At 39.6% G+C, this 19902-nt stretch overlaps 1 long non-coding RNA gene and 1 other non-coding gene across 2 annotated transcripts in view; both read right to left on the bottom strand.

The window, feature by feature from the left end:
* Positions 1 to 7366: 7366 nt before the first annotated feature.
* LOC143665371 (uncharacterized) overlaps positions 7367 to 19902 on the bottom strand; it is a 35255-nt gene continuing 22719 nt past the window's right edge. The window contains exons 2-3 of the long non-coding RNA XR_013166919.1: positions 7856 to 7904; positions 7367 to 7630 (exon numbers count right to left, since the gene is read on the bottom strand). This is a non-coding gene — a long non-coding RNA (uncharacterized LOC143665371). The remainder of the gene's footprint in view (positions 7631 to 7855; positions 7905 to 19902) is intronic.
* On the bottom strand, positions 7816 to 7920 carry LOC143665829 (U6 spliceosomal RNA). The gene has a single exon (XR_013167229.1). It is a non-coding gene; the product is annotated as a U6 spliceosomal RNA (small nuclear RNA).

Here is a 19902-nt window from a genome sequence, read left to right as displayed (position 1 = left end):
TTTATGTAGGGGTGGGTTTAGGGCAGTTGGGCTTTATTTTTTATTGGGTCAAGCATAATGAACTAGGGGTCTGACTTGCTATCTGGTCAGCTGCCTTGGTGGGTATTTCAAAATTCAGAAGATATCCAGGAAGCTCAAGAGGGAGTTCAAAGATAAAGTAGACATGTGGTTTTTTTGTTTGCTTGTTTGCTTGTTGTTGTAGTTGTTTTATAACTCTGATGGGTCCTTAGGGCCCATATATGTACATATGATTTTATCATTCAAAATACATAATTTAGGAAGAATCACAGAAAAAAAGATACAAAGAGGTCAGGCAAGAGGAGGTGGTCATTGAATATGAGATAAAAGGAGCAGAACAAATGTTCTCTTCTTCCCAAGAAAGAAATACAGGGATAGGTTACTGAAGACAACACTTGCAAACAAACTGAAAACAAATGTGAGAGACTTCACCAGAAAAAAGATTTTATCATTGGAGTAATTTGAGAATAATTTCTTTGTCTGAGCTTAGTGGGCCGAGAAGGAGACAAAGGAGAGCTTGTGATCTGATGGAGAAGAGCTGGAGAAATTGAGTTTGGCACTCTGGCCCATGAAGGGAAACGAACCATACATAAGTATGTATGTAGTAGAAAGAGAGTAAACTGCTGCTTGGATGAGTCTTCATTTTAACTTGGTGCCATTGACAGTCTTTGACATCAAGGGACAGTTTCTGCCTACACCAGAATGGCAAAGCAGTGGAGTGAAAAATTACTGGTGACAACAGAATTCCTAGATTTGTGTTCTTTTGCCTTCCTTATTTTTGTATAAATCACTAGTAGAGACATTTCCCATCTAGAAAATGTTCTACATCCAACGTTCGTCTTCAGGCTGTGCAGTTTCCCTGCTGTGGCCAATCTGAGCACCAATACATGTGTGTGTGTGCACGCACGTGTGTGTGTGTATGCATGTACCTAGTGGAATTATGAGCTCATGTTCCTTGAACTGGAAAGATGTGAGTACCCTAAGAGCTCCAGAGACCATATTCCATGAAGGAAAGTAAATATATTCTCATTTAAAAAAATCTTAATTTATCCCACTCTCTAAACTCCTAATGGTAATCAAACTCAAGGTCATTTAAAGCAAGTTACATACATGGTGATTCTGAAAATGTAGCCAAGGAGATAAAATCTGGGAGGAGGCTTGGTTTCAAAGGGTTGAAAGCATTTAATCTTTGCAGCTTTTCCTGGAAATGCTGCCTGGGCACTGACTCAGTCAAAACTTTTTCTTTCCTGGTCTTCTTAGGACTGAGAATAGTTTATTTGTTGGATTAGGATTGGTTGTGGGCTTTTGTGATGTAAATGAAATGCTAATATTCTGCCAAAAACAGACTTTGCATTATTTGGCTACATTCCTTTAGAATCCCCCAAAGAAAGGAGTCCAGCAGACTTCCACATTGTATGGGAGTAGACTGTTTGTTCAAATTTTGGGAAAATCACAGTCTTTGTCCACTGAACCAGGGCTGTTCCGGTTGTGTGGACATTGATTAGTTAGGAATTTCCCAGAAACCAAATCTTACTTTGGTAGGAAACGTAAATAAATTAATTAAAAAGCCATTCAAATACTTCATTAAGCTTTTCTTTGGCCTCTTTAAACTGACTTTTTGCGGGGAAAATATACAGAAAATGTGTAATTTTCTATATGTCTTACATAAATTCCTTTTCCTAATTGATTTGCAACCTGGGACTCATTTCAAATAGCAAAACAGGGCACAAAACCGTATAGCAACCTGTCTCTAATTTGTCAATCATTTGGGCTTTTCTTTTATACCTGTCACATGGGTTTTAGGAGAAAAAAATCCTAACATGAAAGTAGACCCTACATATCAAGCTGGTACTCTGAGTTAATAAAAGAAGGAGTACTGAAGGTCGGTGTGGTTTGATTCTGTTCTCTGAGTAGCTGTTCCAATCCAGGGAGAGATTGTGGCAGGCACTGAGGACCCAGAGCTGAAGGCCTTAGCTCTCAAGAAGCTCTTAGGGGAGACGGAAAACAGCTACAACTCCACTTGTTCATCTTCTTAATGTCTCAGTTTCCTCATCTGTTAAGTGGCTCCTTGCGAAAACTAAATGAAACCATGATAATTGTAATGTTAGCTAAAGTTCATTGAGTTCTTCTCCCTGCAGTGTTTTAAGCATGCGCCATTTAATAACTTACTAATTTACCCATGTTATCCTACTGTATAGGTCCTATTATTATTTCCAGTTTGCAAATGAAAGAATGGAGACATAGGTCACATAACTTATACACGATCACAGTGGTGGGCATGGGATTTGAACCAGGCGATTTCACCCCAGAGCTGTGATTTTTAAAAAATATTTTTATTGAGATATCTTCATCTACAAACAGTCCATCCAAAGTATACAATCAATGGCTCACAATATCATCACGTAGTTGCATAGTTGTGTATTCATCCCCATGATCATTTTTAGAACATTTGCACCAGTCCAGAAAAAGAAATAAAAAGAAAAAAGGAAAAACTCATACATCTCGTACTACCTTCCCCTCCCTCTCATTGGCCACCAATATTTCAATCTACCTATTTTATCCCTTACCCACCCACCCCCATTATTTATTTATTTTTGTCCTTATTTTTTTTACTCACAAGATCTTTACAATCACACAGTCACATTGTAAAAGCTATATAGTTACACTTTTGTATTCAAGAATAGAGGCTATAAGAACATGGTTCACTGTTTCCGGTACTTCCCTCTAGCCACTCCAATGCACCATAAACTAAAAAAGGATATCTATATAAAAAAGAATAAACTCCAGGAAAAAAAGGATATCTATATAATACATAAGAATAAACTCCAGGGTAACAACCTCTCAACTCTGTTTGAAATCTCTCAGCCACTAAAACTTTATTTTGTCTCATTTCTCTTTTTATCCTTTTGGTCAAGAAGGTTTTCTCAGTCCATTGATGCTGGTCCCAGCTCATCCCAGGAGTCATGTTCCATATTGCCAGGGAGATTTTCACCCCTAGGAGTGATATCCCATGTAGGTAAAAGGGCAGAAGGTTCACCTGCCAAGTTGGCTTAGAGAGAGAGGTCAGGTTGTCTGGGGGTAAAGGCATAATTATAAGGAGGCTTAGCTTCTCCTTTACAGGAATAAGTTTCAAGATCGAAATCTCAGCCTATTGAATTAATTGTCCCCATTATTTGTGAGAATATCAGGAATTCCCCAGATGGGGTAGTTTAATATTTTCTCTTATCTCCCCAGTTCTCCAAGGGAACTTTGCAAATACTTTTTTGTTCTCTGCCCAAATTACTCTAGGATGTATTGGGCATCATACTAACCTATTCAGTATTCTGTGTACTTAACAGTGTTTGAATAAACTGACCATACGAGTTAAATTAGATAATGCGCTATCCAAAACATAACTTTTGCACCAAGTAAACATCTCTTCTTTTGGTTTCACATAGAAGTTGAAGTTTCAAAATATAGACCATATAATCCTTTACTCTGTATTCTGATTTTCCTTAGTCCTATCCAGATCAGCTTTTTTCATATCTTTAGTTGAAGTCTGACCACTTTTTCACCTTTTTAAACAGTTCCTGTATGGGGTACAGCTGACTTTTGTAGCTTCGTTGCTCTAACTCTGAGTCTCAGGTTGTCATGTAAATACCCAAAGTTTCAAGAAATGACCAGGTTATACACAAATAATGTAGTATCTCAGAATTCAGAATTTAGAAATAATAGTTACAACTCCGGAATAGATGTGACTGCTCTAAGAGCTTAAAATCTAGGACCTTTTATAATAGGCCCCCACCTGATAACTCATGCTCTTGACTTCTCACTCCATATGAGTGAGACATGATAATATTCATCTTTTTGTTTCTGACATTTCATTCAACATACTGCCCTTAAGTTTTATTCACCTAATTACATGTCTCACAACTTCATTCCCTCTTGCAGGTGCTCAGTTGTCTATGTATGTATATACCACAGTTGCCCCTTCTATTCCATAGTCTTTGCACACTTAGGTCACCTCCATTCATTGCAAATTGTGAACAATCACCATTTGCACCAGTGTGCAAATGTCCATTTATGTCCCCATTCTCAGTTTCTCCAGGCATATACCCAACAACTGGGTTGCAGGATCATATGGCAACCCTACTCCTAGCCTCCTGAGGAGCCACCATACTGCCCTCCAGAGGGGCACAGCTGTGATCTTAACTATTAATCACAGTGTGGTGGGTCTGAGAGTGTATGTACCCCAGAAAGGATGATTTTTTAAAAATCTATTCCTGTGGGTATAGATCTATTATAGATGGATCTTTTGATTAGGTTATTTCAACTGGGCTGTGAGCCACCTCATTCAAATAGGGTCTTAATCCTCTTACTGAGTTCTTTATAAGAGACTATGCTGGTTTGAAAGTGTTGTGTATCCCAGAAAAGCCATGTCCTTCAATTCTGATTCAATACTGTAGGGTGGAAATCTTTGATTAGATTGTTTCCATGGAGATTGACCCACTCAATTGTGGGTGTGACCTTTTGATTAGATTATTCTATAGTGGTGTGACATACCCAATTGTGGCTGTGGCTTTTTTTTGATTTGATAGAGATATGACTTGCCCGTTTAAAGTGGATCTTGATTAGTTTATTGGGGTCTTTTAAAAAGAGAGACATTTTGGAGAAAATCCAGTTGCTTCAGAGTCAAAAGAGACACAGGCATTTGAAGATGCTTGGAATGCCAAAGGAGACACTTGGAGAGCTGACAGACAGAGCAGATGCCTAGAAACAGACGATTGGAGATACAGAGCCCAGCAGATGTTGCCATATGTTTTCCCATGAGAGGCTAAGCAAGGAAGAACCCAGCATTCTGCCCTGGAAGAGCTAAGTGAAGTCCACAGATGCTTAGAGAGGAAACCACTGGCATGTGAACTGTGAACCAAGACCAGCACACACCAGCCACATGCCTTCCCATGTGATGGACACTGGCCTTTCTTGTGTCAAGGTATCTTTCTCTTGCCTTAGTTTGAACATTTTTATGGCCTTAGAACTGTAAACTTGTAACTTAATAAATTTCCTTTATAAAAGCTGCTCCATTTATGATAATTGCATTCCAGCAGTTTTAGGAAATCAAAGCAGAGACTAAGACACATACAGTAGCTAAGAAATGAATTGGAGAGAAGGTCATTGAAAAGAAAAGCCCCAGAGAGACACCCCCAGAGAAGCTGAAGCGAGGAAGTCTCTGAAGCCATAAGTTGGAGGCAACACACCTGGGAGAGAAGGACCAACAGACACCACTATATGCCTTCCTATATAACGGAGAAGCCCAGCTCTTTTGCCATAGGTCTCAAAGGTTCTCAGGGATTGATGCCAGTCCGTTTTCCATTGTGGGCAATGGTTTCTCCAGTCCATGTAATTTTCTGAAACTTACTTCCAAGCTTGAGAACAAAGCATGAGGAACTTAGTATGCTGGCAGAATATCCTTAAAGAACTCTTTTTGTTTTAACCAGTTATTTCATTAGAGAAGTTGTAGATCTATAAAAAAATCATGCATAAAATATAGCATTCCTGTATACCACCCTATTATTAACACCTTACATTAGTTTAAATTACTCTTTTTTTAGGAGCTTTGTGTCAAAAAAAAGTATAATGGAAACCCTCAGATTTCATTTCCCAAATATTTTATACAATAGTAAATGAAGATCGGTTTCCATTAGTATCTTTATAAACCTATACAGTTTCTTCTCATGCTTTTCAGGAAAACCATGCTTTGAAAACTTCTCTCAGGGCATTCCATCCATGGTTAGCATTGGGCCACACCAGCTTTTTAGTCTCTAGACTGGGGTCTCTGCTAAACAGAAGGCTGGCCATATGCTGACCCAGAACACAACAGCTTTCCACACCAACAGCTGTCATTAACCAGGATCTCAATTATGGTATACATTTTCTGCAGGAAGAATCAATGCTCTTTATTCTCAGAAATATCTGAAACAAGGCTACAATGGTAGCTATCAACAAAGAAGAGGTTAATTTGCTTTCCTTCTATATCTGAATGCTAATGGAACCATTTGAATTGTGCCAACAATGGAAATAAACAGAAGACAGAGTTAAACCACAAACGTACAAGCTTGTACCATTTGGCAAAACATAAGAGCCAGCAGTATTGCAATAACAATATTAATGCTTATACGTAAAATGAAATCATAGGGCTGCTTGGGGCCAGCAGAGTAATTTATCAAATTAAGCCAATATGGCGCTAGAGATAGGAATATGTTCTATTTGAAATAAGGGCATGTATTTCTATAACATTTCTTGGAAACTGTCTGAGTTCTTTACACTCTTATGACCAAAATCTCCTTCCTTGTTCTTGATATGTGGCCAGCCCTTGGGGGTACTGAGATGTTGAGGACACCCTAGGATGCATGTCAGCTGCCCAAGACAGAAGAGCAGAAGGTGGCATGGTGAGGAACCAGTGGGAAATGGCTCTGCCATCAGCCTGGGATCAATGGGGCCCTTTCTTCCTCCTGACATGGTTTCTATGCTTTTAATGGATCTTAAATTAACGTACTACTCCTCTTGCTCCTCCAAGGTAGAAATGGACAATGTTTTCTAGAGCATCTCTCTGCAAATACATTAACCTCTGCATGTTATTAACGTACAATGTTCTGTATTAAGCCTCAGGCATCTTAGAATGAATGGGTGCTCTGGCAGGTATTCATGCAATCAACCCCATTCTTAGCACTTAGCACCCAGTGTTGTTACGGTGTAGTGAATAGGAGCAATGGTGATAGCATGTGGGGACAGTCACTTGCAGATTGTATAACCCCATGCAAATGACTTAGTTTCTATGTACCAGTTACATTATTTGTAGGATGAGTGTGATGATCCTTACCTCATACAGATATTATGAGAATAAGATTTTGTGTGTGTGTACAATGCATATAGTTTACCTTGCAACATGTCTGGTATTAATGAGTCCTCTAAAAATAACTATAATGCAGTTATTACTAAAACTTAGTGGAGCCCCACAGACCTGGAGTCAGAGTGGGGTCTTAATATTAATTCATGAAACAGTGAATAAACAGGACTAAGTTTCCACTTTCCAACACTAAAAGTCTTTTCTCTCTTCTCTGTAACCGTGTGTCCATTTTCATCAGGTTGAATTGCTGGCTAGCCTGCATGGGACTCTTATAGGCACAGGGGTAAGAGCGAGAGAGCTAATTCTATTTCAGACTCTCCCAATTCTTAGCCGGTTGATCTTGGCCAAGTTCCATAACTCCTTGGAGCCTCCATTTCCTCATCTATAAAATAGAAATAACACCCTGATTCCTCTCCAGAATATTTGTGAGGATCAAAGGAGATCATGAGACACTTGAGTACTGCAATTTATTATGGAACACATGACATTATTATTATGGTGCTGTGGTCGTTTATAAATATTTCTTATCCCTCAGACCAGATAGGAAGATCCAGAGCATTCTGACATGAACAACCAGCTGTTCAAAGACTGCGAGCTCCTGTGGGGCACTCACTGTGGGAAATGGGGAAGAGCAGCTACTGGAGGAGCTTTTCTAGTCCATCACTTTGTCCACTGAGGCTCATTTCCTGTCTCCACATACGTCATCTTGATTTATCCAGGGAGGATCTAATAAAGGAGAAAATGGGTAGTTGGGCTTATCAGGGAGGGTTTCTAAGACGCAGGACCAGGAAGGTTGATAGTAATGGGCAGACAATCAGCAATAATGAAAGGCTTCAGTGCCCTCTTATTGAAGTAAATTTGAGCTATGATGGTACATGTGGCACATGTTTTCCTTCTTCCCTGATATGAACAAAAGACCATAACACTTCATGAAACATGTGTCATTCTTACCCAGAGGCCAAGCTAATCTTCTTTGTATCATTCCAGTTTGGTATATGGGCTGTGGAAGCAAGCACCAAAAAGCATAATGAAACAAACAAAAACAACCAATTACCAGCAACCAACTAAACCATCAACTCCCTTATTCAATATCATAAGAACAAAATAAATCAAGAAGTTGTAAGTTGCTGCTCCCTGGACAGAATAGAATTAAAAGAATCATCTTTGATACCTAGGTCAAACCCTTAAATTATGGCTAGCCACAATCTGGGATTCTGACTCGATGTGTTTCTTATGCCTTCACAGTGAATACCAAGAGAAACCAGCAATGATTATTGCGTAACTGTAGCTCATCCTTATAGACAAAGACGAGGAAGGGTCATTCTTTCTTAACATCATCCCCTATGATTCCAGCAGGATCCTGGTTTGGGGTAACCTCAAAGCCAAAGTTAAGTAGTGTTTAGAGTCATATTTTGTTAGGATGTGTACTGTTCCCATTTGAAATTTGTGAGCAAAACGATTTATAATTTATACATTGGATCCAGGAGTTCTACAAGTGTTATCCCTTTCCAAGCCACACTGCTCAGGAAAATCAACCATTTCTAAACATATAATTGTCCATGTGAGAAGCCTCTTGACTAAAGATTCTGAGAGACTGCCCTGAGACCTTAAATTGGGGCTCACATTTGAATCACAGAACCTTAAAATCAATAGACCTATTGGGCTCTAGTGCCTTAGTTTCAGCTGCTCTGGAGAACAGGGAGTTATTTTTGTAAGCCCCCACTTCCAGACCTTCCAAAATGAATTTCTTAAATACCATACAGCCTACAATTAAGTCAGGTCGTTCTGAATTTACCATCAATATCTAGTGTTTTTCACACGATGTAATAGCTCCGTTTTTGTTTATGGATTTCATTGGTTGAAGGCCTCATGACTAAAGAGCATATCTGAAAGTTCAGTTTCAATAAAAAGACCACATGGATTAATATGGAGCAAAGAGGAACAGCAGCTGACTCTCCGATATGTGGCCAAGGCAGTGGTGGAGATTTCCACATGATTACATTCCATCCTTGAGGCGATCCTGTAAAGGAGTATTACTATTTTCATTTTGCTGATAGGAATCTGAGAATCAAAGAAGTTCAGTAATTTTTTTCCTGTGTCATATAGCTAGTAAAATGATGCAGCTGAATTATTAAATCTGATCATGAGTCCATTGTTTCTAGAGATAGCCACCTTTTCACTTTTATCCTAGGTTTTTGGAAGGCACCTGGAAAATTCCACCCTGGGACTTTAAGCAGGATTTGAGGGACCTAGATTGTTCCAGGACCCTGTGACTAGTGGGTGGCATATGCAATACTACCTACACCATGATGCATTTCTTTTCAATGAAAAGTCTACTTTGAGGCTACTTTTAATCTATACTTTTGGGAACCATGCTTTTTATTTGCTTTCCACAGATTTTTGGTGTGTATATATATATATATATATTTGTCATATGAGGGATGAGGGATATATATATATGTCATATATCTGGCAGCAGAGCAGTTTCTTGTAAGAAAGTCAATCATAAATTTGTTTTTGAACACATCTAATAACAATAATAAAAAAATCTAGCTCCAGTCCAAAAGGTTATCATAATGATTTAATTGTAGATAAAATACAGTGAGCTTAAATGCTGGCAACTTGGAGCCCTGCAATTTTTTGTTTGTTTGTTTGACATTGTGAGTAGCTCTTTTTTGGGCTAAATGATTTTTCCGGAGCAAGTGTGTTATCATGAAAGTTGTACTTCAAAGATGGGATTTTTTTTCCTCAAGAATTCTCTAACTTATGTAATGTTCAGCAAAAGTAGCATTGCAGAACAGAATACTTTTTTTGATTTTATATAGAAGGTACTGGCAGCATTTCTAGGAAAATTTCATAAGACTTTTGACTTGAAAACCATGCTAATGTACTGTCTAGTTGAGGGTTTTTCCCTACCTTTGCCATAACTTAAGACACTGCAAGAAAAATGGATCTTTAAGGCTGGGAAATAAATTCTTTCCTCTTGTCAGCCTCATTTTGGGAGTCACAGTGTCATCCTCATATCCCTAGTGATTGACACCCAGAGGTATGTCCCAGAATCATCACTCTATGTGAGAGAGAGGTCAGATGTACCAGAATATGGAACCCAAAGCTTCCAGACTTGTTTTAATGAACTTCAGAGTCTCTGTAGGCTAATTTATCACCAACTCTACCATTTCTCACCAAATGAGAGAGCACGATGAATGTGGTTGAGACAATGAAAATTGGACTGAAAGTAGGACTGGTCTGAGTTTGTCCTCAGTTCCCTTTCCTTCTCTTTTCCTGAAGCCTTCTTCCCATAGTGACAAGTTGACCGGTTTCTCCATGTTGTCCCCCACTTGCACTCTCACATTGGCTTCCTAACATTGAAGTTCCACTTTTCCCTGTCTCTTCTCCAAGAATAATCTGCAAGGGAATTAAATCTCTTGAGAACAGACTCTGAGCCAGATGTATTACATTATTTTATTCTCTCAACACCTTCAAAGCAATATCAGGAGATATGGTTCCCATTTTACAAAAGAGGGTCATAGACATTAAATAAATTGACCAACTCCCATTACCAGTAAGTACCAGCAATACCTTATTTTATTGCACTTTGCAGATAGTGCATTTTTTCCAAATTGAAGGTTTTGGGCAACCCTGTGTTGAGCAAGTCTATTGGCACCATTTTTCCAACAGCATGTTCTTACTTTGTGTCGTATTTTAATTAAGTTATGTACATTGGTTTCTTTTGTCTTTTTAGAGATACTGCTATTTCACACTTTACAGACTAAAGTTTAGCATCCACATAACTTTTTTACACACCAGGAAACCAAAACATTTGTGTGACTGGCTTTGTTGCGAAGTTTGCTTTATTGTGATGGTCTGGAGCTGAAGTCACCATATCTCCAAGGTATGCCCATGGTGGAACCAGAGGCGCAAACCCAGGTCTGTTTGAGTGACAGCTCATTGTCCAGTTTAACGTACTAGCTCATTTTTTTTTTCTTCTTCTGAACCAAGAAAGCATCTTGAAGTTCATCTCATAAACCAGCTCTAGGTAAGATGTGAATAGCTGATGCCAAGTCAACAGGAAGAAGGAGAGGCTTCCTCCTCCTGAGGCCAGCTGCTGTGTGCCCATAGGGCGAGGCTTCATCTTGGGAGGGAGCTTGTGGCCCGTCACCTACACAGGAATTTCCTACGTGCCCCTTTAAGACTCCTTACTTGGCAAACAGCCTAACTTTGATAAACATCCTAGGTCAGAGTATATTCCTCCCAGTTAATATTTGTATTTTAAAAGTGGTCTTGGATGTCTTAACCCAAGTGAGAGAACAGTATAGACGTTTTAGTCACAGCTAGAGAAAGAAGCATTCGTGTTTGCCCCACGATCTCATCACCCAGAGGTGACTTGTACACTATCCATGTATAGGGCCAGCCTTTCTGTCATTCTGGAAGGGCCACCAAGCCTAATTCCACCCAGCTTCAGAAATGGAGAGAAATAAATGTAGGGATGAGAATGTGGCAAAGACAATTAGTGCAAGCCAAATATTTCATGTGCTTTTCTAAATTTCCTAGCCTCCCTACAGTTAATTTGAGGTCATGTGACAAGTTTGGGCCAATGGACTATGAGTAGCAATTAAAAGTCAGTGTTTTCCCTGCAACTTTTGTCCCTGAGAACAGAAAAGGGGAGAAAACCCAGGTCCCTGAATTGCCTCATGAAGGAGAGCTCCGCTGGAAAACATGCCCCCCGCCCCCATCAGGCATTCCCTGAGAGAGGAGAGAATCTGCTGTTATACCACTACGATTTCAGAGTTTATTTGTTACTACAGCACAGCCTATCCTGTCTGGATAACGCTGGGAGATAATTTTGTGAAATATTCTCATTCTCAGAATATCTACTCTGTGAACTGACCCTGTAGAAACTGAGATTATGTGAAGAAAAGTTCTCCTTACAAACTTGGAAATTGTTTTAGTTTTATAATGACGGTCTTTGAGATACTTTAAGCAGCACTCAAGTTTATATGAATATTTAGAGGATTGAGTATTGGTAAATAAGAAAAGAATTCATTATAATTTTGGCTTACAGGTAATAATTATATTCCTGTTATAGATGCTATAATTCTCCTAATTTTTGCACAGCAGAGGCTGACATTTGTCATATGAAATATTGCAAATTTCTAAATTTCTAAATTAACTGTAGGGAAGCTAGGAAACTTAGAAAAGCACAAAATATTGCTTGTGAAATGTTGCCAAAACCACTTTGCCGTGTTAAAACAGCTTGGATAATAGAGCTGCTATTGATGAGAGATGCTACTGTAGACCTGGCTGTGGCACTGGCTCCTCTTAGTTCTCAGTGATTGTCAGAGTTCGAGTAGATGCTGCTGTCTGTATTATCCTTACAAAGCTAACAAAATAAATTATATCACCAAAGGAAACACACAACGTTTCTCCCAACCCTCCCGGTGCCACTTGGCCAAGACATTCTTGTGTGTGTGACACAAGGCCACCTGCCTCTCTCATTATCCAAGCTCAGTGTTGCACTCCAAGGAATGTGCAGATGGCAAGAATGTCAGACACATCACCGCGTATTTCTGGGTTGAAGATGCTGGGAAAATTGAAAGCAATATGCCATGTGTTTTTCACTTCCTCAGCCACTAAATTCTTCTCTAATTATATATATATATATATATATATATATATATATATATATATATATATATATATATATATATATATATAATTTTTTAAGGCTCTCTCCTCTTCTCAAATTGCAGCTCCCTACTTCTAGGACCTTTCCATTAAGCATGTTAGGCTTTTTATCTGAATGATTTTTAGCCTCATATCTCAAGGCTTGTCTCGTCTGCCAGGACAAGAGGTCTCTGCAGTCTCAGCAGGGTCTGCTTTAGAACTCGCTACCTTGTCTGTATTGAGGTTTACTGCACCCACGTTTGCTGTCTTTTCATTCCTTCTAAAATCTTTTGGCATCTTAGTTATCTCCACTAGGATCCAGCTAGAACTCCCTCACACATGGCTGTTCCGACTGCATTACAGGCTCCATGCCTCAAGAAATTTAGTGAATTCTGTTTTGTTTTTGGAAGAAGACAACAAAAGCAAAACTCAAACCACAACAGCTGGGCCACCTCAATATCAAAAGTTCAGAAGAGTAGCTGGGAAGTGGTCTTACCATATTTTGGAACCATCTAAACATTGCCTCTTTGGAAGGCTGTTCAGGAATGACTCTGATAAATGTTTTAAAGGCATTTAAACGATTCCTATGGAATGCCAGCTTGAAGGGCTAAGTGGACTTGATAGCTTTTCAAAATAACCTGCTCACTGTTCTTTTCCCATCCTTCTAAACTTCTGTTAGGGTGACTCAGACCACAGATTTACCAGGAGAAGTGGAGTGTCCCAAGAGGGAAGAAGTGGTGGCTTTCCTGATTTGACTCTTTTTATTTTTGTTTCATAACAATAAATTAAGAGAAAAACCACAATGATTTATCAAATGCCAGGCAAGAATGAACTGCAGGAGGGTCACATGTTGTAGGGGAGAGGGGATTAGATTTCCAAAGGCAATGAGTAAGTGAAAATACATGGAGAGAAAATAACTCTTGGAAAGCTTCAAGGAAGTTGGTCTGTTGGAAACCAAGATAGAGCCAGTTTCCCTCTGATTTTCAAACAGATGAGCACCAGATGAAATGGTTGGCTGGTGTTAGGGGCCATGCTATTAAAAAAACATGTTTAAATACTATAATCATACTTAAGGAAAAGGCAGATTCTCTTCTCCTGTCTCATTGAATGGAATGGCAGGTGAGGTTGCCCTCAGTTGCAATCTGAATTGTAAACTCAGTCCCTGAATTAGTGTGTCTACATTTCTGCAATTTAATTGCATGCATGGAAGTGGCTCCAAGTTTCCAAGGTAGTTTCTTGGAGAGAGGTTGTCAGTCCTCACTGTTGAGAGAGGAAAGAGGTTTAGAGTCTCTGCTGCAGGCTTTCAGTAGTGAAAATGGCAGAAGTACTATAAAGAAGGGGTTAGAGAAAGGCAACCCCCCCCCCCCATTTTCTGAATGAAGGTTTGCACACAGAAGTACTGAGATGCACAGAGAGGTAATAAAGGTTTGGTGGAGAGAATCTCTCTGGGTAAGCATGTTGGAGCTGCAGGTCTAAGTGGACAAACTGGTAGCATTTCCAAATCAGGAGGGAAGTTAGAGGTACACTCTACTGAAATCTGAGAGCTCAAGTAGGGTTGTGGATGACCTGAAGGGCTGGAGACCTTGCAAACTGGGAGAAGACACTGATCACTGTGGTGGCTGAGCAGACCATGGTATGGAAAGCCAAGGCGGCAGTGAGATATCTCCATAGCATGACCTTTGTTCTGGAAAGATTCTCTGTCCTGGAATGTTAAAAATCAATTGGCAAAGTTTCATTGAAAGATGTGTGATTTTAAGTTACTGTAAGAAGCTTTGGCGATTTTCACTGTAGCCAACAGAATCTCTTTTTAGTCCCCTTCCTCTGGTCAGAGTTACTGCAATTGGCAGCCCTGAGCTGCCTGGGAGAGAAGTTTATACTGGTTGCTGGTTGGGACTTGGATGAAAGGAACCAGGTTCACTTATTGAAGGGCATCTCTCCTGTGGCGGTAATGGGGATAGGGGAAACAGGATGCCCATGTCCTGTGTCCCCCAGACTTTATTTCCTAGAAGGAGTAACTGAGAGGCTGCCTCAGAAGCCACATTTGGATCCAAACCTTGACCAGGAAGTGGCTGCCATTTCTCTGACAAAGAAGTGATGTGTGGCCTCTTGCTTGTATTTTTACCTTCTAATGCCAGCAAAAAAGTATGTGTGGCGTGTAAGAATCATATATTTTCATTTGTATTAATGAAATACCCTGAATTTGAATGAGAAGATCCCCAAATTATTTTGTTAGGAGACCCTAGATGTGTTTCTGGCTTGCTTTTGAACGTGGATGAATCTGAGAAAACCAAAACAACTCACTGAATACTTTTCTTTTTTTCTATATTAAAAATGTCGATAATGGTGGGGTGGTGGAGTGTGACTGTGCTTTGGGTGAAGAGGTCGTGTGGGACGGTGGGTGTTGATTAGCCTGTGTTCCATCTATGGAAGTGGCCTAAGATCTGCTGTGGATTTAGCATTCTCTGGGTCTCTGATGAGCAGCTCTCTCTGCTATAATTCAAATGAAATGTGTTCTTTACCTAATGTCTCTTACAGGAGCTTTTCTGTGCTGATGACTGGGCTTTGCATTTTGGACTTTATTAAGTGAAAAGAGCCATGTGGTCTCTAATAATTCCCATCCTAATAGGTTTCTGATGAGCAGTGTGACTCAAGAGCTGGGATTTTGAGCTCCTGAGGGCAAATGTGTGGATTAGTTAGCTGATGCCAAGTTGGAAAAGAGAGTGGGTAATAATATGCACTTACTATGTGCCACGCATTCTACTAATTATTCTACCTATGAAAGTTCACAATAACCCTATGTGTTGGGCTTATTTTGATCTCATTTAATAGATGGTTGTAGTGCGGCTTAGAGAGTTACTTGGCCAAACTCACAGAGCTAGAAGGTGGCAGAGGCACAAGATTTGACTGCAGGCTGCTTATTGCTGGGAAGGCTTTTTTAAACATAGTGTGATGGTCTACTGATTTTTATGGTCATTGTATTAAACTCTTTTCTGCAGTGTTTTGGGAAAATTAAAAGTATCATAAAAAGCTACATGTGATAAATATTTAAAGATTGCCATGTACAAATAAGCATGGAACTAAACCAAGCATTAAAAAATTTATATAAACTCACTGTACAATAAAATGTTATTCCAATTTTAAATTAAGCGAATTAAAATAAATATCCAGTTTAATTCCCAGAACTGTCAGCCACTCGCTATCTGTTTAGTCGGTTAGGCATTATCAGCTGTCTGTGTGCTCAAGGGTTTTATTGAATTAACCACCAGCCTTCTAGTGTTTTGATTGTTACTATGGATGGTATTTTGCTTTGCTTTGAGATCTGCTGTCAGAAAAGGACAGCACACACAACCCAACTGGTGCTTTTTCCAGTGAGAAGCCTTTCAGAAGGGAGACAGGCTTGTTTCTAATTACTTTTGATAAAGGCTCTGCAGACAGAGAAACGCCTCAGTCTCACAAATAATCTTTTTTCTGCATGTATATTTAAAAGCTCCAGACAAAAGCCAATGTCAACAACAATATTCCCATGTAGCCTGTTTCTTTCGTGAAATGCCCGGAAGCCTCAAATAGTTTGCAGTTTTTCACAGCTGAGTTCATACATTTTCTAAGAACGGGTCAGAAGCATTGGAGGGGGCAGATCTAGAAAAGTGCGAGTGAGGCTGGAAGGAGAAATGACTCTTTTAGTTTTATACCTTTACTTGCCTTTCCTCCTGAACAGGTTTTGTTTATGCGGACCTACTCTTTGGATAATTTTGACATTTTATTATTCTTCGTGGTATGAGAAAATATTTAAATTTCCCTACAGAAAAGGAGGGAGAGTTCTTATAAAAGGACCTAAGGACATTTGTGTTTCTCAGCTACACTTGTTTAATGTCCCTCCTTCCACATACTATGAAAGTCAGCTTCCTCCCTATCCCCGCCTCTGGGACTCTAAGATATCACGTTTGTTTGTTCAGTTTATGGTCAGGGATGAGTGAGATAAGGTAGCGATAGCATTCCTCAGCGTGGACCATACTTCCTTATGAATCCACAAAAGGGTGGATTTTTAGGAAGATGTGCTTCATGTTCTCAGACTGTATAAATGTTTCCCTGATTCTCCTCTGCCTTTCTAATTGTTTCTGCTGGCTCAGGTCCTCTCTTGTCTTTCCCTTGCTCCTGCATTGATTTTCGCACTGGCTGGTCAGTGAGAAAGAGCTGCTCCCTGTCCTGGTATTGCTTTTTGAAGGAAAACATTTCCTTCCTTTGTGCAAGCCAAAGAGTTACTTCCATGGGGAGAAAGTTGGAGGGCTGATTGGAAACATGCGTGATTGCTGGTTTACATTTGGCTTATGTGCAATAGACAGAGGATAGGAGAGATATGAGTGAGGGTTCTCCTGATTGTGAGGTGCTTCCCACATCTGCTCTTTATTAGGAACACTGTTGAGAAAGGATTTTGAAATTAACTCAGTTGTGGAATAATAAAGTAGGCTTCTTAATATGGGGGATTTTAAATGATTACCCTAGAAAATAAAGGGACAGCTTTTAATCCTTTGGGTTCCTTACTTTTTCCAAGGTGGTTGGGCACTAAATAGAAACTGGCAAGGGACTTTGTATGCTTTCTCTCCCCGGCAGATAAGGGGGTATTTCCCCCCTCTTCCTAAGGAAACTACAGGCTTTTCAGAGGACTAAGTGGACGGCCATTCAGGAATCTTTCCCCCTTTTTCTCCAGTCTTCTGTGACCCACAGGAAGCAGAGGTGTTTTTGGTGATCCCACAGATAGATCTGTGTACACTGGGAGAGAACCAGTCCTGGCAGTTTTGCCTGTTCTTGCGCTATCCGGTAGTGCTCTAGAAATAAATGCTGCTGCAGAAGTCTGTTGAAGGAGAAGATAATTTAAAAATCTTTCTTGACTGTCTTTCTTATCATTCCTGTTCATAAACTCTTCAGCAGTCAGCTTCATAATCTAAAGAAGACACCCAGCCTTCATCAGGGCTGTAGTCTACATAGTCTCATGTATTCCTTTGTTCACTTTTATTTTTCTCTCTCCATATTGGATGTGAGAGCTGTGTTCCACATCATTCTGACACAGCTGGGTTGATAGAGCAGTGGAATGGCCTTTTGAAGACTCAGTTATGACACCAACTGGGTGGCAATAACTTGCAGAGCTGGGCCACGTTCTTCAGAAGGTTGTATAGGCTCCAAATCAGCATCCTCTCCATGGTGCTGTTTCTCCATAGCCAGGATTCATAGCACCAAGAATCAAGAGGTGAAAAATGGGAGTAGTCACTATTACCCCTAGTAATCCACCAGAAAATATTTTGCTTCCTCTCCTAGAAAGCTTAAGCTCTGCTGGTATACAGGTCTTAGTTCCAAAAGGAAGTGTGCTCCCACCAGGAGAGATACAGCAATAATTTCATTGAACTGAAAGTTTAGACTGCCCACCCCCAGTTACTTTGGGCTCCTTATGTCTCTGACTCAACAGGCAAAGAAGAGAATTACTGTGCTTTCTGGGGTGATTCATCCTGGTTATCACAGAAAAGTAGGACAAAATAGAGGTAAAGACGAGTTTACCTGGAATGGAGGAGATCCCTTAGGGTATCTCTTAGTATAACCATGCCCTGTGAAGGTTTGGGTCACCCCGCCAGGTAAAGAACTACCACCAATTGAGGTGTTTCCTGAGGGTAAAGGGAAAATGGAATGAGTAGTGGAAGAAGTTAGTCAAAATAGGAGCTATGACCACATGACCAGTTGCAGAAATGAGGTCTGTCATAGTTATGAGTATTTCATCCTTGTTTTGTTATAAACAAGTTTGTATATATACATAAAGTAAATATCTTTGTTTTTCTTCTTTATCACTTTATCATATAACGTAAGTTGTGCTAACTTTGCTATATTATGTCATAATATTTAACTTAGAGTGTATCAAATTTAAGAGTGAATATTACCCAAGGACTTTCCCTCTTCTGGGGAAAGTAGTGAGTTTCTTGTTGTATACAGGACAGTTGAATTATCTAGATGAAAGTTTGACTATGTTATTGTCTTTATCTAGAGACTAATTTGGCTTAAGGATATGTATAAGGGTGCCAAGTTGACATGAGCTGGACTATAATGGTTAATTTCATGTGTCAACTTGGCTAAGTTACAGTGTTCACTTGTTTAGTCAAGAGAGCACTGGATTGATTGTTACTGTGAAATTATTTCATAGACTTAAATCATTAGTCAGTTAATTGCACCTATGGCTAATTACATCCACAATTAACAAAGGAGATTGCCTTCGGCAATGAGAGAAGACTCATTCAATCAGTTGAAGGCTTAGAGAGACAACTGATGATTTCAGCAATCATGAAGAACAATTTTTCTCTATTATTCAGCCAGCCAGCTTCTCCTGGGAAATCCATGGTCACCTTCATCAGAGTTCCCAAACTGTGGCCTGCCCTGTGGGATTTGGACTTACTAAATCCCCATGGTCATGTGAACCAAATTCTATGCTAAATCTCTTAATATATATATAGGCTGGTTCTGTTTCTCTGGAGAGCCCCGGATAATACAAGCCATAACAGCCAAGATCTTGTTTCTGTCTTCTATCTCCAGTGCCCAGAGGAATGTCTGGAATATTATAATCACAATCGAATGTTGACTGAATGAATCATGGAAACAGTAAAGGAAGATTTCTATCCATAATGGGTAATTTTGGGAGCTGCCTTTGGTCTTTGGCTTCTTCAGCTGAGATTGCTCTGAGATTGAGGCAGAAAGCCCTGGAGTTACAACAGATTATCTGACAAATCTGAGGTCAACTTGACTCCCATCTTTGGGATTAGATAGGAGGAAACTTGGATTCTGGAAATGAGAAGGTAGAAGACCTTTCTCTAGACCACTTTCAAGTACCATGGTTGGGGGGTATTTTGCATTCTCTTGGAACACCATCAAATAAGGGTTTAAGAGTTCTCAAACTAGGAACAATAATGATCCATTTTGAATAGTTTACTTTATAAGCAATAGCTCAGTTAGATAACTTTTAAAATGTCCATCTAACTCCATGATTCTCTGATTTTTCCCTGATTAAAGATCCCATAGATTATTAATTTTAGAGGGTGTTCTACTCAGCCTCTTTTGATTGGAGAATCTGATCAGATCATTCTGCTTACAAACAGGGGGAGGGATTTTTATGGTAAAGACTGAGATTTTTTGCATAGCTACTTGTGCTAGTTTGAAACTAAGCACTCTAGAAAAGCCATGTTGTTTTAATCAATCTTGTGGGAGCAGACCTATTTCTAGGTGGGACCTTTTGATTAGATTGTTTCCATGGAGATATGACTCTGCCCATTCAAGGTGGGACTTAATCCTTTCCTGGAACCCTT

This window comes from Tamandua tetradactyla, chromosome 21 (assembly GCF_023851605.1).
Source record: "Tamandua tetradactyla isolate mTamTet1 chromosome 21, mTamTet1.pri, whole genome shotgun sequence".
In the NCBI taxonomy this organism is placed as follows: domain Eukaryota; kingdom Metazoa; phylum Chordata; class Mammalia; order Pilosa; family Myrmecophagidae; genus Tamandua; species Tamandua tetradactyla.
This window is presented reverse-complemented; position numbering and strand designations above follow the sequence as displayed.